The sequence below is a fragment of the Ischnura elegans genome, chromosome 1 (assembly GCF_921293095.1).
Source record: "Ischnura elegans chromosome 1, ioIscEleg1.1, whole genome shotgun sequence".
NCBI classification, from domain to species: Eukaryota; Metazoa; Arthropoda; class Insecta; order Odonata; family Coenagrionidae; genus Ischnura; species Ischnura elegans.
This window is the reverse complement of record NC_060246.1, coordinates 59,260,822-59,266,200: the sequence shown is the minus strand read 5'-3', so window position 1 is coordinate 59,266,200 and position 5,379 is coordinate 59,260,822. Positions and strand designations below refer to the sequence as shown.

The 5,379-nt window shown below is 39.2% G+C and overlaps 3 non-coding genes across 3 annotated transcripts; 1 reads left to right on the top strand and 2 right to left on the bottom strand.

Moving 5' to 3' along the window:
- Positions 1 to 307: 307 nt before the first annotated feature.
- On the bottom strand, positions 308 to 379 carry Trnac-gca. The gene has a single exon. It is a non-coding gene; the product is annotated as a tRNA-Cys (tRNA).
- A 2,967-nt stretch (positions 380 to 3,346) lies between these two features.
- Trnac-gca lies at positions 3,347 to 3,418 on the top strand. The gene has a single exon. It is a non-coding gene; the product is annotated as a tRNA-Cys (tRNA).
- A 729-nt stretch (positions 3,419 to 4,147) lies between these two features.
- Trnac-gca lies at positions 4,148 to 4,219 on the bottom strand. The gene has a single exon. It is a non-coding gene; the product is annotated as a tRNA-Cys (tRNA).
- Between the last annotated feature and the right edge of the window lie 1,160 nt (positions 4,220 to 5,379).

Below are 5,379 nucleotides of genomic sequence, written 5' to 3'. Positions count from 1 at the left end.
CTTTCAAGGGTGTTCGTCATTCTAGTAATGAAAAAGTTAGGGATAATTCTCCACCTTACTGTTTTGGTGACCCCAAAGTTTTACTACGGATGCTTTCCAAGATTCCCATAGTATTAAAATTTAACGTAATAAATAATTTATGTACTTTAATATGTATTTTAATATACTCGACGAATTTTAATGAAAGAGAGGCATTAACCGATTACTAAAAGATTTCTTACACTGCTTCCAATGCAATGGAGTCTTTTATAGTTCGATGGAAAAACAATTAGATAAACGAAGTCGTCCATAAAAATAAAATATAATGAGGGGGCACCCGGGTTTGAACCGGGGACCTCTCGATCTGCAGTCGAATGCTCTACCACTGAGCTATACCCCCGACGAAAAGTACTAGGTGCAAAGCTTCTCTGTCTCAGACAATTTAGGATTTCAATCGAAATATAACTAAGCAGAGGCTCTGTCCCAGAGAGCGTCGAATTTATCAGCTCTGCATGAAAATTCACGGTAAGGAGACATTTACTATGGAAAAATCATCGGACTATCCAGATTCAAATTCCGTACAAGCCAATTTGATGTTTTAGCTTCGAATTTTATTTTTTAAGTAAAAAAATTATTTGATTAAAATCATTTTTATCTTGCCTTAATTTATCTTAATTTCATCGCTGCACAGCTTGGTTTAACAATCACTTGGTCTAACACACCGGCTGACGCATTGGCTCAGTGAGTGAAAGGTCTGTGGTTCGATATACCGTCCTAATGATTGTTTCGCAGGGGAAATTCACACGTTATTCATTGACTTCCTTGTATAATGGTAGAAAGTCGGGATGGCTTATAGGAGACACATAATACTAACAACGTCTTCCCCGCTGGAAGCCGTAATTGATCAATCGAGCGTACTCGACGCATTTTCTTGTCCACCGACTGTGGCTGGTCAGCGCAGTGCGTTGAGAAAGTATATCTTGGAAAAGTAGGGCGCATCTCCGCATCTGTTTCTCAGAATGAACCTATTAAATGAACCAAAAAATACGCAATATTTTCCTCCGACATGTGCGCCTTGTGAATTCCGCTCTTAAACAGAATTCACGCGTTTTCTGTGGTTTTTGCATAGCTTTATTTACGTTTCCCCCAATCCGATATTGATTGCCTTTCTGCTGCCACGACTTTGAGATATTCGTGCATATGGCTGTCGATGGTTCTTGTTAATAACTTCCTTGAATTTCAAAGTATCCGTACCGTACCGCTGCTTTTGTCATAGGTTGCGTATATTGCCCTTACATTGAGCTATACTGCAGATGCATCCGATCATTCCTTCATTTTATTATTAAAGTATTCTACCGATTAGGATAGGTTTCCGTGGAGTGCTTAAGAAGAATTCCGGGAGCCTCCTCTTCCATCATGCACTTCCCTATTCAATTCACAATAAGACCTACTCCCTTTCATTCTATCTAAACACATCCTATTCTTGTCCTTCCTCTCCCTCGTTTACCTAACATTATTCCCTCTAGAACTGTTTTCAACATCCCCTCTTCGCTAAGTACTCGCTCCATCCACACCTGTCTCCTCCGTATCTCATCTAAAAGCTGCCTCTCCTCACCCACCATGTCTAACACTTCGTCGTTCCTCCTCCTCTCCGTCCACTTCACCTTCTCCATTCTTCGCCACACGAACGTCTCGAATGCCCCCAGTCTTCTCTCGTCCTCCTTCTTAAGTGTCCACATTTCTGCACCGTAAAGCGCTATACTCAAGATCAAACTCTTCACTAACCTTTTCTTTAAATTCTTACATAGCGAACCTCGCAGAAGCTCCTTCTTATTCATCAACGCCTCCTTACTAATGCAATTCTCTTCGCAATGACCTTACCACTGTATCCGTTTTCCTATAACGTACTGCCTAAATAGTTGAACTGCTCAACCTGCTAAAGTTTTTCACCACCTACTTTTATCTTAACTCTTTCATTTATGACTGAAAAAATCAAATCCGATCAGCGCCGGAGTAGTTGATTCCTTATAATTTTGGGGTAAATTTATGTGCTGGACGATAACTGGATAAATCATATCTCACACGCCTTATTTCTTTATGCTTTTAATTCTATTGATAAAAGGGATGAAATTTGCTACATTCGATTTCATTTCTCCACTTCACTCTTACTTTGAAGTGTATGATGCAAGTTACCTCTTTGCTTCCAAAGAAATCTCACTGTGAATAATTTATTCTTGAGGTTTTGTAGTTTAGGTAGATTAGTAGGATATTTTAACTCTATTTTAAGATAATATTGCGGCGATATTTCGCTTGTCGTCCCCCCTAAATGGTACTTCGGTGGCACGAAAAATGTTTTCGCAACCTTAACTACAAACATTCCTTAGATCAAGGGACTTGTATTCATGGGATAGGGGATATTTTTCGAGTGGGCAGTAGATTTTTCTGTATCTTATCTTTGGTGGCTATTTATTTCGGTAGCTGAGAGTTTTTACTTTTTATTGTTTATCATTTTCTTCTAGAATTATTGATTATGATGTTGTCTTTTAAACCATACTGTACCACACGCCAACTTATTATAGGCTAAACATTTTAAGATGCGGAAGCTGAGGGAATATGTTTGATCAATGTCGACCTTATTATAAAATGGGCGTGGAAACCTAAGCTCTGTTCAATGTCACGCGAAAATTGTTCGCGCAGATATGAGTTGGACGAGCACATCAAAATTACGCGGCCTCCGTTAGCCGCACAACACTTATTCAACTGGAATGTAATGATGATTGTGTGGTTTTATTTTGATATTAATGCGTCCTTACACTTTCTATTACGTGAAAGAAATTGCTTTGCTGCTCACGTCCTTGGCAGGGCTTGAACCTTGTGCTTATCGTAACTAGCGTAAGGCCTGATGAAGAGATAAAAGTAGAATGCATAAAAATAAAACGTAAGAAGCACGAAACGAGGGATTCCCTAATATCATGGAAGAGAGTGAAACGAAATTTGGGTAAAAAAAACAGCAAAATTTGCGTGGAGTTTGTGCGTTTTTGAAATAGCGTGAACGTTTTCGAGTGCACAATGTTGTAGTCATTTGGTTGGGCGCTTTTCTTCCGTATTCTGCTGACTCCCACTGTAAAAGATGGAAAAATATATCTCGGAATGAAGAATGACTTGGGTCTTATGAAAGGCATGAAGACGATTGAGGGACGAATAAACTTTACTGCAATACGATTGATGTGGCAGCTTGATCTTAATTACTACAAACATACATCACGAGTTAATTAGTTTTACCAGTTCTCCAAATACAAATGAATTTTACAGTTCAAAAAACTATTTTGGCTGAGCCGGACGATCTCGGCATTACATTACATTCATTGGGGGTATAGCTCAGTGGTAGAGCATTCGACTGCAGATCGAGAGGTCCTCGGTTCAAACCCGAGTGCCCCCTCATAAATTTTATTTTAATGGAGCTGTAGGCATTCGTTTTTCCATAATAATATTAGAAGTTTTTTCGTCATTGACTTGGTACGTATATGGTTAATATCTGGCATCAAAAAAGAAGATACTAATCCACTGAAATGCTAATGTCGGGCTTCATATTAATCAGCATCGATTCACCCCTAATATCGTAATTTCTTTGAACGCAGGTCGGTCTTTCTCCATGAGGCATCGAAGCATTCATTAGGGCTCAATTTCTTATTGGTATTTCCAATTAGATTATAGCGTAGAGGCTACAAGGCATGTACAGGAAAAATGGCAAAAAATGAAATGAAACAACTTGACAAAAAATTAACTTCACAGTTCTGGTTCTCTGATGGAACTAGCTCTCCATCCCTCTTCTGAGAAGTAACATCAATTCGCTTGTTCATATATGGCAATAGCCATCAGGAATCAAAAAAGATACCAATCCCCTGAAATGAAATGCTCTTGTCGGGCTACATATTAATCAGCATCGAATCACCCATAATAATATCTTAATTTTTATGAACTCAGTTCAATCATTCTTCATGAAGCATTGAAGCATAAATGAGGGTTCTTCCATAATCGTATGATTTCGGGCAAAGGCTTCAGATAATACTAGTTAAAACCCCAGGATGGGAGGAGCGTGATAATCTAGCAATCAGAGACGACGATGGAAAAACGAGTGCCTACAGCTCCATTGAAATAAAACTTTATGAGGGGGCACTCGGGTTTGAACCGAGGAACTCTCGATCTGCAGTCGAATGCTGTACGACTGAGCTATACCCCCAGTGAATACAATGTGGTGGCGAGCTCGTCCGGCTCAGCCAAAATAGTTTTTTGAACTGTAAAATTCATTTGTATTTGGATGAATCAAAACAATTATATGGTGTTTTACTAAGTCACTTGCTCCTGATAATTAGGATTGTCAATATGTTTAAAAAAATTATCGGTGCTACATATTCCACTTGTTGTGGCAAATTATGCGTATAACTTTAAATACATGTGTATATTCTGTTGGCCGCCACGCTCGCAATTGTCGATTATAGACTGGTCTGTTTGGATGTGATTTCAATTTAGAATTCAGTGTCGTGTTGATGGCGACTGACACGGGAGGATGAGTTTCCGTGAGGGTGACGGCGATAATGTCTTTCGGTCCGTTGGCGAGTCAGCCTATTTCCAAGGAGAGGCGCTCCCGATATCTCCTTGGTGACTCCGCGCTATTGCCAAGGGCAGATTTAATTGCTTGGGGGAGTGAGTGGGGGGAGAGGAGGTAAGGAATTGAACGTATTGCAGTAGATTCTATCCCTTTCTGTCGGTTTTTCACTCGTTCGTACCATTCGGCGCTTGTCTCTCACCAACTCCCTCTTCCCTTCTCATATTTCTCCTTTTTTGACTTTCTCTCCCTATCCAATCGCAGAAGGATTTAAAACTGCGCCTCGTGGATCATATTTCCTTCGATCCCATTGGTGACGGGAAAAATAAATTATTGTGCAGTCCAGCGAGAGCGAAAAACTCAAATCGTCCTGAACGTGTTTCTTTCGTTGCCTGCTTTTAACTTTCAAGGATATTGGGGAGGAGTTTCCTCGCTTTAAGGTTCAAAAATGACTGCAATTTTATCCCAATTCTTTCAAAAAAAATTTAAGGGACGAAGCAGACCGCTTGATGAAAACATTTTTGCTTCCATTTTCGAAAAAGATATTTCATTTAAAAAATAATTATTGTAAATACATTTTAAAACATTTGCCGTTGAGATTTTACAATGATACGTTCCATGCAAATTACTCATTGAATTCGTATTAGTTAGCCCTTTTTCCGGCAGTTTAGAATCACTTAGAAGCATTTATACCAAACTCATTCACACTTACTTTCAGTTTTAGCACTGGTTTTCAAATAACTGAAATAGGAGTTCTGAAAGTGCCAATGTTTTATTTTTTCATGGATACCCGT